Raw genomic sequence first — 12,151 nt, 5'->3', positions numbered from 1 at the left:
CCGTTAATTACTGTCCTTTTTCTACAGGCTTCTAATGTGAGGAAAAACACGGAATGACAAGTGTGGGAAAGAGCAAGCACTAAATTACTGTCAGAAAAATAAACGGAGTAGCACAGTGGTGCTCGGTGATTTACGGGGGCAATTAGTCACCACCCCACGGCGCTGCTGAGGACAGCATGGCAGCAGACGAGTCAGGCCCACGAGGAAGAAGAGGCTTTGCACTGCTCTCCAGACAACTTTTCAAACAACAAGAGAGGATATTTGAGCACATTAGGTTTTGTGTCTTCATTCTGGGTGCCTACTCTTCATATTATTCCACCAGCTGAATACATAAACATATTTTTAGCACGACATGAACCTGTTCTGTGTGTGTTTAAAAGCTTCCAGCAGCAACTTTTTTCTCTCCCACTGTCCAAAGTGGGTTTTTCCCCATCCCTTAAAAGACAAAACAAAAAAGCCTTTCTTCACTCCCAAATTGTCCCCCTGGTGTGTGCTTTTGGTCTGTCTCATTACTTCTTGCATCTTGCTACATGTTCTGCATTTGCTCAGAGCCACTGGGAGCTGAGGAATTTGGTCTGCTGCTCCTCTGGGAAAGTTTGGTAAGCTGGTACAAGGAGGTGATCAACAAGGCCATAAACCACAGGATAAATGAAAATGGTACATAAACTTCCCAATATTTGTGAACATGTTCTTTAACGTACCATACATAGTTTCTGTGTGTATGTAACATAGCAAAACAAACTTGTTAAGGTATAATTAATTGGTATGCATGCCTTCATAAATATCCACCATCAGAAGAAACCTAGAATGAAAGGTTGTGAAAGAACCCAGGAATGATAAAGACTATTGACTAAAGGCCATGTCTATATAGGGGCAGTAGTGAAAGTAGTGAAGCTGCGGGTGAACAAATGAAGCTTCATCAGGAGTTTAGTATCCTTACGTAGCATTACCTAAGAATGCTGCCATAGTAAATTTCTGAAGCACTTTATCTGTTACAAAGAGCATTTGTAATTTCCTTTTCTTATTTGATCTTGCCCTGGCTTTAGTCAGGAACACCTGCTCAGTTAGAAATGTATTCGGTGAGTATGTACGCAGTTGGAGAATGTGCCCCAACACACGCTGCCTTTGGCCTGTATGCTGGAGTCCTAAAGAGGCAGAGCATGTTGATGAGCGTGGTGCCAGCATGGTGCGCCATTCATCCGGACACATAATTTCTGGTAAAGAGGGTCACAACTGGGAAAAACCTCAGATTCTACTTGCTTCTCTTCTCCACGTTATTAGACTCTTTTTCCCCTCTTGAATTTTATAAGCACACTCCTTTTAAAACAATTAATTAATAACTAGCCCTGGGATTTGATGTAGAATTGTGTATTTGTAACTGCAATGGCAGTGGTTTTAAACTACCCTGTAACAAAGAAGCAATTCTAACCAGCAAAAGAAGCAGACGTGTTTCTGTGCAACATCACAGGCTTGTGAAATTGTCCTGATATTAAGATATCAGGAGTGATATAAATTGGAAATTTAACGAAAAATATTTTCCATCAGTGAACAAAGCCTATTTTAAAGTGCTTCTTGCATTTTTCAGATCTTTCTCTTTCTTTCTCCCAAAGTCACATGGTAGTTTCTGATAAAGGAACACACTGGGAAAACTAAGCACATATTTAAACAATGAAATTTAAGGTGTAAAAATTCTGCATTTCTGACAAATTTGATGTTCACTTTTTTCTTGATTTAAATAGAGCATTCTAAAAATATTACTCCTATAGGGGACAAATTTTTATATGCATGTTATTTTTGTTTACAAAGTGTGGGCTAGTGAAGAGTGAAAAAGACCTTGGCTATTGTTCTTATTTCTTGATAGAAATAATAGCATCTTAATATCTGGATTCAAATCTCTACTTATCACACAACTTCCATACATTTCAAAGACAGGACTTGTATTGAATGAAAACAGAAGGCTGGGGCTTCCTACATTTCGTTGCGTTTGTGTTCATACAGAATATTTATACAATATTCTGACTTGGCCATAATCTATAATTCCTGGCTATTATTCTCAGTTGCAACTATAAATTCTAGATTAATGGTTATAATTTTGGTAAGGCATACATGAAAAGTTATATGTTCATGCTTGAAAGGAGGATCATTAAATATTCATTATTACCACTCAAATTAGTTGTCATGCTCTGTATAATAGTTACCCGTTATCATTTCACTAGTTTGGATTCAGCAATAAGTGAACAACAATATATAGATCATAGCACCAGGGACTTTTTTTGTTCGGGAACAGGGAGAGAAATGATTTTAAAACCCATTTGACATATTTATGTTGACAAATTATTTAAAGAAATTACTGTGTTGTAATAAACATGTTTGTATGTTGCAATAGGATTGTGGCTAAATTTGCTTCTAGTTGTTTAATTACTCTTATTATGATTGTGAAAAACAGTGCTTCTTCAAATAGTTTCAAGAAAAAAAATAGAAAATGTAAAAGTTGAGCTATTTCAGTCTTTTGCAGGTATCTAACCTTGCCATGAAAAAGCACTTTTCATTTTTGTAAGTAGGTATTGAAATCTTACTTTTTCAGCGAAGCTGGATTGTATAATTTGTTAGTTTTCTCCATCTGGTAACACATCCTTAAGAAAAAAATGCCAAAAAAAAAAAAAAAAAAAGAAAGAAAAAAGAAAAAGAAAAAAAAATGCCAAAAGTAAAGCATGAGATGGATTTTTAAATAAATATTGTGGATGAACATATATAGAGATGGTGTTTTGCCAGTCCATTTTGGGACGATATGAGTAAAAATAAATCCAGAGGTATTTTAATGTAAAAACATTTTGCTTTTGTCTTCCACATACGTTGGTATGCCAGTTCAGTTACGTGAAGATATTAGGGCAGCCACATATTTTTTTGGATCACATGTATGAATCATTCCATACTCCTCAGTAATTTTAAATTGGTTCTTTTCCCGTGGAAAATAACCATAAATTTGATTCTGATCTCATCTTTAGAGCTTTCTGTTTTAAAGAGTCAAATTGTAGCTGATGAACACATTTTGCATTTTTTCACATTGCATCTGGACTCTTCATAACGATGGTTTATTTTATCTTTTCTGCACAGAGGAGAGGAAAAATATATAGGTCCATGAATCAATCTAGATAATGGGGAAGGCTGACTGTAATAAATAATACAGTAACAACCCTAAACTAATGAGCTGTTGCTAAGGTACATTTCATAGGCTCATCCTCTATATAAAAAGTCACTAATAACCCCTTGGTGTAATCAGATGATAAAGCTTTGCCATAAGGCAACACCTGTGCAATTAGAACTGCAGATTCTTTTGCACGTTTCATTAATTTCAGGATTTTGTAAAGGCACAATGACTACACTAATAATCTAGTCTACTTGACTCCATGTCTACTGGAAACAAAGTGTCTAATTAGATAAAGGTAATTAATTAGAGATAAATGGAGCTAATCAGGCTCAGTTAACACTAATTCTCTGAATTAAGACATTTTGGGACACCTACTATCCCGCTGACTTTGATATTTTGCATTAAGAATAGGTTTAGAGGAGTCAGAAAATACTGGCATTTGAGAATTGAGCAGTCTTTTGATGGCATATTTAGGCATCTGAAGCTAAAGAAGAGTTGTTTGTTTTTTTTTTTTTTTCATATTGTGCTATTTCACCACTTTTCTATAGCAGCTTAAAGAATTCACTTTGTAGTTATTCCAATCTGTGCTAGGCTCCATATAAATTTTAATAACCTTTGCTATCATTTTTATTATCTGTCTAGCCCACCAATGGAAGAAAATCACAGGTTGTTCTATCTCTTAAATAAAGACTTAACTTGTTACATTAAGGAAATGTCAAGACTCATCAGCCTATATCCTAAAATTCTGATCCTTTAAAGAGAACAAACACCTAAAATTCTGATCCTTTAATTCCGATTCTTTAAGGAGAACAAACCTCTGCTTTGCAGTGTTGGAAATTCAATGATATGGGGAAAAGACCATGGGCTTTGAAGTCAAAAGACCTGAATTCAAATTCCTGTTCTATTTCTTACTAAATGAGTGATCTTAGAAAGTAGTTTAACCTCTCTAAATAAAATAGAAATCGTATTGATTCACATAATACTAATATTAACTTTACAGGGTTGTCATGAATATTGAGTGAGGTAACTGTATTTAAATATTCGTTATTATTACCTGTTAGGCTGGGATTGAACACATAACCCAATACCGTATCTCAACTGACTACAAGGTTAGGTGTTAAAAACATTACATTTCTCAACCTCATGATAATCTGTGAGCTGCATTTAAATGTGTAGAAAGGGAAAAATTAAGAATTTTCTCCCAAATAGTCCATCAGAAAAAAAAAAAAAAAAATCCCCCAATTTTTTAGTTGAAGAATGTGAATTTATCTGCATTGGTTTTCTACATTGAAATAGTTATCCCTCTTGGCAAGTTGTTCCCACTCCTCAAGAGAACAGAATTGAACTGTGGGATATAGCTTAATATAAACTGGACATTTGAGTCTTCTAAAGTGTCTCTGAGATATGCCCCTTGCTCTCTCTGGTCTCTGTTCTAACTTATCTGGACCACTCCTAGATTGCTCTAATAGTCTCCTAACTAGTATCCCTGCTTCCATTTCTTTTTCCTTTAATTCATTGTCACCAAATTAATCTTCGTAGGACACTTTCCTCATTGTCTTACTCATCAAGACCATAAGCAGTTTGATTTCTTCTTAAATTAAGATCCTATCACGCAAGCAGCCATATCTGGTTCCATATTATTTATACAGCTTGATCTCCTACTGCCCTCCCTGCCAGTGTAGACTTTACTATTCTTCACCACACTTATCTTTCTTTTATGCTCTTGTCCAAGCCTGGAAACCTCTCTCTTCTTTCAAGACTGATTTCAAATCCTGACTTTTCCCTGATGCCTTCCTTGGCAACTCTGGTCTACCAAGAGCATTGTCATTCCCACATGCCCACAGCAGCTCTCAATGGCATCATACCTACTAGTCGTGGCTCCAGCAGTGATTAGGTCAGTGATCCTGCTTCCTGTCTTCCCAACAGTGATGAGATGTCTGAGGCCAGGAACCAAATTCTCCTTGTGTGCTTGGCCTTGCTCACCATCCTCTTCCCTCAAACTCCAACTTTCACAGAGTGTGGCCCTCCAAGGGACACAACAAAACACCTGTGTAATTTATTTGTGAGCTGTGGCCTGGCCGGGTCCTTGGGAAGTGAGATCTACATGACTATTGTAGTAACCTTGGGGCTTTTTGCTGACTTTGGGCTGGGTTGAGTGCTGGGTTGAGTCTTTGTGTTTAGAGATAAGATAACCTTGATGAGAGACCAGCTGTGTGTCCCTGAGGCTTTGTGTCTGGCTTGTGTGGTATCTGCCTTTTGTAACATGCAATGAGGGGATGCCAGGAAGTGACCATTAGTATTTCATGACAATCAGAATGTCTAGCAGGCAATCATACTACTTCTCCAGCAAACATTTCAGAAAGAGCTGGACAAGCGAGAGCTGATTAACATTCATTAGAGACTGCGATGGTTAATTTTATGTGTCAATTTGATTGAGACATGGGATACCCAGATTAAACATTATTTCTGGATTTCTTTGAGGGTGTTTCTGGATGAGATTAGCATTTGAATTGGTGGACTGAGTAACACAGATTGCCGTTACTGCCGTTTCCAGTGTAGGTGGGCATTAGTCAAGCCACTGACAACATGAATAGAACAAAAAGGTCAAGGAAGAGGGAATTCACTCTCTGCCTGACTACTTGAACTGGGCTATTCGTCTTCTCCTGCTATTGACTGTGACTTACACCATCAGACCTCCGATTCTCAGAACTACACTACCAGCTTTCCTGGGTCTCCAGCTGGCTGACAGCAGATTGTGGAAGTTAGCCTCCATAATAGCATTAGCCAATTCTTATTTTATATACACACACACACATACACATCCTATTTGTTCTATTTCTCCGGAGAACCCTGAATGATACAGAGACCTTCAAGGCAGCTTCTTAGTGAATGCTCAGGGCAGGACGTTTTCCATGGAGGCTCCATACCAGAAAAATCATGTGGATTAGAAACTCATGTAGATTGGATGTCTAAGTTGACTAATTGTAGTAGTTGCAAGTTTGACCTTGTAATTTGCTTTAGCCAATGAGACAGGAGCAAACACGTAACAGGCAGGCACTTAAAGAATACTTGGCTATCAGTACTTGCTCTCTGGCTGCTCCTGAAACCCTGAGCTACCCTGTGAATGATACCCTGAGCTAGCCTGCTGGATTATGACAGACATGTGGCCTAGTATCTCCCTTTGTCCAGCCAGTGGTCAGCCAACCCCAAAAGCAGAGCTACCTAGCTGACCAGCAGGAGATCACAGAAGCACCTGTAAGTCCAGATGAGAGCAGCAGCAGAAGGACATACAGAAGTGAACTAAATAGATAGTTATTTAAACCTTAAGTTTTTGGGTCATTTGATATGCAGCAATAGATAACTGATACACTGGTGTAGGCTCTGTCCCTGCTTAAACTTAATGGAAATTCAGAAAACATTAAATATTTGGTCTCCAATCTTGGAAGATATTTAAGCAGGAGCATCATGGTAGCTTCAAGAGAATGGAAAAACAAAAATGCCTTCTCAGTCTTTTTTTTTTTTTTCTTTTTTTTTGCCTTCTCAGTCTTGAGAAAAAAAGAATGGGCTCAGTTTTCATCGTTTTGGGTTGATAGGCATCAAGGTTGGAGTCAAGACCCCTACAGAAGTGTTAGGCTAGAACTGGAGATCTGCATGGAAAGGAAAGCTGAAGTTGTGGGATAGGACGAGAATGCAGAGAAATTAAAAAGGACGAGATTGTATTGTGGGAACTGAGACTGAGAACTGCAAAAAGGAGTGAGTGGTCAGCAAAACCAATTGCTAGAAAGGGTGAACATGACACTAAATGACTAATAATTTAAATGCAATTTATAGTTTATGAAATTCACTTACATACATCTCATTTCAATTCTGTGGGATAGAGAGGGTCAAGATCATTATTATGCCCATTTCGTAGAAGACAAAACAGGCATAGAGCCATTATGTGCTTTACAAATATCACCTATTTGGTGACATGGCAAATCTCAGATGTCTTAAAATCCATTCTATTTTCACCTGTTAGAGACCACTAGTACTGTAGTTAAATCTGGCAATAGGAAAGTCATTAACAACATTTAAGGAAGTGGTTTCAGGAGAGCTGGGGGTGGGGAACATTGTAGCTGGGTGGGAGCAATATCTCATGGAGAGAATATATGAGGATATGGGAGGTGAGGAACAGAATTCCGTTGAATGGCAGGAGAATGACTTGATAGGAACTTGAGGGATGACAGATTTGAAAGGAGGATAAGCGTGACAAACAAGCTTGTAGATGGAATGGAAGGAGTCAGTGGAGAGGGAGAAGAGGAAGATGAAAGCAAGAGAGAAAATTTAAAAATAGAGAAAATAAAAAATAAATAAATAAAAGAAAAAATGAAATGAGAGAAATATTTTTAAAAAGCAGTTCCTGAAGGAGTAGATGCCACTATCTAGAGAACAGGTGAAAAAAGGACTTAGACTCAGGAGGGGCTGAGAGACTGGTAGGAAAGAAATGACAGTGAGAGATTTTGAGGTGGAGAAGAAGGAAGGTCACTCAGTTCACATGCAAATCTTCAAATCCTGAGATCATTTTCACTCCAAGAGGAACAGTTTGCCTTCTTAGGAAGCACCTGACATGGATCTGCCTTTATAATGAGACAACTGAAAGATTTCTGGAATTGCCTTTGTAAAGCATGTTGTCATTCCTGGGCAGAAGTATTTAATTCTGTGATGGAAAGAAATTTATTGGGATAAGCACCCTGCATGACTACTATGTGTGTGTGTGTGTGTATGAGAAAGGAGTTCTGGGACCTGGAAAACCGGGCTCATGGTGTAAGGGCACTAAAGTACACTAGTTATTCACCGCTCTGCCTTGAATCCAGCGTTGTCCTAAGAGGTGGAGCGGATGCCCTCTTACATGGAGGAGATCCTAATTAAAGAGTACCTTCCTACCCAGATCCTGGAAATTTACCATCAGGACTCCCTTCCAATGACTCAAGGCTTCTAATTACTGCTTCAAGACAGATGTTTCTGGGAGGAATAACCTACTAACCCTTAGGGTTTGGTAGACTTCCTGAGAGCAAGTATTGTTACATGATGAGGATGAGGAGAGATGGGGACAGAACTCTCCCAAGCCCATGACACTCCTCACATGATACTGCAAGAGGTTCTGGGGATGCTCCTAAATCTCTAACCATCCTAACCACTCACCTGCTGTCTCAAGGTGCCTCTGCAAGGTGCCTAGTACATCATCAGTGCTCAAAAATACATGGATGAATGAATGGCTTCCCAACTGGTCTCTGCTGCCAAGTTGGGCCCCCTGCAACCCATTCGTCAGCATGCTGGCATCCTAGTGATATTTCTAAAGCCCAGGTTTGGTCTATGCAGAGTCCTTCATGACTCTTTGTTACTTACAGGATTGAATTCAAATCACTTAGCTTGGAATACAAGGTCTTTCATGTTTGGTTCTTCATGTTGGACTATAAGAGGTCCAACTCCTGCAGAGTTTCCCCTTCCCAATCTGGCAGCCCACACAAAACCCCAAGTGTACAGGTACATATTGGCATACCCCCTCTAGACTCACTACAGCCATATTGAACTTCTAGATCCATAAACACCTGAGATGTTTTAAACTGTACCTTGCCTGAGTTGTTTCTTCTTGGAACACTACCTACTTCATCCTGTGTCTTCCTGGTAAACATATAGAGTCAAATTAAATGACTCCTCCTCAATGAAGTCTTCCACGAGCTCCTTCATCAAGGTACCAATCTCCTCTATGTGCCTTCCTCATATCTATCTCTGCTGCTATAGCAGCTGGCACAAATGAATGGCATTTATTTGTGAACATGACTAGATGATAATGTCCCTAGAATGCAGGACCATTTAAACATTATTTCTTCATACCAGGAATCTATTACGTTCTTCTTCTTCTTCTTCTTCTTCTTCTTCTTCTTTTTTTTTTTTTTTTTTTTTTTTTTTTTTTTTTTTTTTTTTTTTTTNTTTTTTTTTTTTTTTTTTTTTTTTTTTTTTTTTTTTTTTTTTTTTTTTTTTTTTTTTGGTCAGAGCCTCCCTCTGTTGCCCAGGCTGGAGTGCAGTGCCACGATCTCAGCTCACTGCAACCTCCACCTCCCGGGTTCAAGTGATTCTCCCATCTCAGCCTCCCAAGTAGCTGGGATTACAGGTGCCTACCATCCTGCCCAGCTATTTTGTTTGTTTGTTTGTTTTGTTTTAGTAGAGACAGAGTTTCACCATGTTGGCCAGGCTGGTCTCAAACCCCTGGCCTCAAGTGATCCACCCGCCTTGGCCTCCCAAAGTGCTGGGATTACAGGCTTGGTCATGTATTACATTCTTAATAAATGTTTAATTGAGAGTTTAGGCAGTGACTGCTTAAGGACAAATTTCCTTCCTTTTCTCTTTTCCCAAGAATTGTCCTGGATATAGCATTAACTCAGTTACTTTCTTTGTAAAGCAAGAACGTAATTACAACTATGAATCTTTTTTTAGATTGCTTAGTTAAGCATCTGGCTCCGGAGTGAAGCCCTATAAAGGGCCATCCACTTCTACTCTGCCCCTGGGAACGCCCTAAGCCTCATGTCCAGTGCCTGAGAAGATGCAGCAGGTACCTGCATTCTCCCTCCCCGGGGGCCTTGGGGCAGGAGGCAGCCTTTTTTGCTCTCACGAACATGCTCTGATATTTATTTGCATCTGGCTTTTTGGAGGCAGGTGAATGAGGCCCACTGGAAGGATGCACGATGACTGTAAGGATCCTGCCTATGACATCATTTCTGCTTCCCCTTCGCTTGTAGGCTTCTGTTTGCTATTTGCCAGAGATGTTTCCAGGTAGACTGCCCTGTGATCTAAGTTCAGCCTATTATCTGCTCCACAATCTAGTGAGTTTGTGGACACAACCATTTTCTAAAGTTGCCCAGCAAAGTGCTCCTAGAATGGAATCTCTGTCTTTGAAGAGGGTGATAAGTTTTCCATTCTCCTCTAGGATCCCTGAGAAGCCGGTAGGCTGGCTTCCATGTGACCTACATGCTCTAGTGCCTCTTTAGGACATGTGGCAGAAATAAGGGTTTATTTGAAATATTTCTTCACAGGAAAAATACACTCTCTATCACACCGAAAGAGTTTGCGTAAGTATTCTTAGGGGCCAGCCTAAGCAACAGAAAGCATTGTTCTGAGAGAAATTTAACTGCATTGCAGTTCCCAGATATTTAATACTTTAAAAAGGAAGTTCTAAAATTTAATAGTTGATTTTATTATTACTCTTTGGATGTAATTAACTAGGGATGCACTTTAAACTGCTTTATTCTGGCTATTGAAATGGATTTTATGGTTTACACTGGGGAAAAAAAAAATTCTGTCAGACCATGGGCCTCTCCCTTGGTGCACATTATTAGAGTCTTTTTAGAGACAAGCAAGCAATTTTGCTGTCACTGGTCTTGTTCAAATAGAGTATGTTTATCTATGCAATACTCGTGGGAAAGGGTGTCAAAAAAGGATCACCAGTTAGCAGCTGACATAGCTCCTGCATACACGTCGAAAGAGCTCCTCAAATAGCAAATGAACACATATATTTCATTTTTTATGTGGCTGATAAAATGTTATATCATTAAGTCAAAAGAACATATTTGTCCCGTCTAAGTTGACTTTCGAACTAGCTTTCACTTCTAATACAAATGAGGGCCTTGCAGCTCAACAGAGGATGCTCTGCGGAAACCAAACAGCCGTTCAGGACTTGAGGGAAAGCAGGTCTTTAAACATTGAGCACCAGTTCTTTAATGGGCTGTCGGCAAATCCCCAGTCGGTTCTCAGGTATTTAAATACCAGTGGGCTACACAGAAACCAAGCCTTCCTGGATGTTTAGTTTAACTTGTGTATTGTTTTATTTCAAATACCGAATTCTCATCTAATTACTCTGTCAAATCAAAGCGTCCATTCACTTATGTATTCAATAAATAAATATTGAACAACAAACAACAAATATATAGTAGGCACCATTCTGGGCTCTTGCAAAAGGGCAGACAAAACAAACAAGACGCCTACCCTTAAGGAAGTTACAATTTGGTGAGGATGTTAAACAAACAAGCATACAGTAAACCTATCAGAAATGCTATGAAGAAAGATGTTGTTTATTGGAGTCAGAGAGAACTAAGGCCTCAGCTTTTTCTTTTCTTTTTTTGAGACAGAGTTTTGCTCTTATTGCTCAGGTTGGAGTGCAATGGCACGATCTCGGCTCACTGCAACCTCCATCTCCCAGGTTCAAGCGATTCTCCTGCCTCAGCCTCCTGAGCTGGGATTACAGGCATGCACCACCACACCCAGCTAATTTTGTATTTTTATTAGAGACGGGGTTTCACCATGTTGGCCAGGCTGGTCTTGAACTCCTGACTTCAGGTGATCCACCCGCCTTGGCCTCCCAAAGTGCTGGGATTACAGGCGTGAGCCGCCACACCCGGCCAGCTTTTTTATCTACATAATGTAAATGATGATACCTACTTTAGAGTTTGAGAATTGAATGAAACTAGAGACTGCCGATAAGTTTCTTAATGTAGTGCTCAATTTGAGGTAAGATGTAATTGAATGCACAGGGAGGATAAATGGCATATTTGTTATGACTTTAAAATTTGGTAAGAGTACTCCAGGACAGAAGTTCAGTCTTCACATTTTGAGATGCTGTTACAGAGACCAGGACTAATCATTCTTGCCTTTTATTTACAAAAGTAAGCATGATAGTTTACCAATTAGTTTCTCTTGAAGTACAAAGTATTGATTTGGCATGATTAATCATTTTCTCGTTCTTAAAATACAACTTGTTTTATCTATATTCAAGAATAATATTGATAAATTTAAAGTATATCAAAACAACAAACTAAAACCCAAGCTTTCTCCTTCCCAGATGTATGTATGGAATCATGATGTGCATACAGTCATCCCTCAGTATCTACAGGGGATTATTTACAAGACTGCCCTTGGACACCAAAATCCATGGATACTCAAGTTCCTTACATAAAATAGCATAGTATTTGT

At 39.0% G+C, this 12,151-nt stretch overlaps 2 long non-coding RNA genes across 2 annotated transcripts in view; both read left to right on the top strand.

The window, feature by feature from the left end:
• Nucleotides 1–2,169, top strand: part of LOC112636690 — a 6,110-nt gene extending 3,941 nt beyond the window's left edge. The window contains exon 2 of the long non-coding RNA XR_003122222.1: nt 28–2,169. This is a non-coding gene — a long non-coding RNA (uncharacterized LOC112636690). The remainder of the gene's footprint in view (nt 1–27) is intronic.
• The window catches only part of LOC112636695, a 68,943-nt gene that overhangs the window by 19,458 nt on the left and 37,334 nt on the right, over nt 1–12,151 (top strand). The gene's annotated exons all lie outside the window — the stretch shown is intronic.

The sequence above is a fragment of the Theropithecus gelada genome, chromosome 1 (genome assembly GCF_003255815.1).
Source record: "Theropithecus gelada isolate Dixy chromosome 1, Tgel_1.0, whole genome shotgun sequence".
NCBI lineage: Eukaryota > Metazoa > Chordata > Mammalia > Primates > Cercopithecidae > Theropithecus > Theropithecus gelada.
The sequence above is the reverse complement of the archived record's forward strand: the minus strand, read 5'-3'. Positions and strand labels throughout refer to the sequence as shown.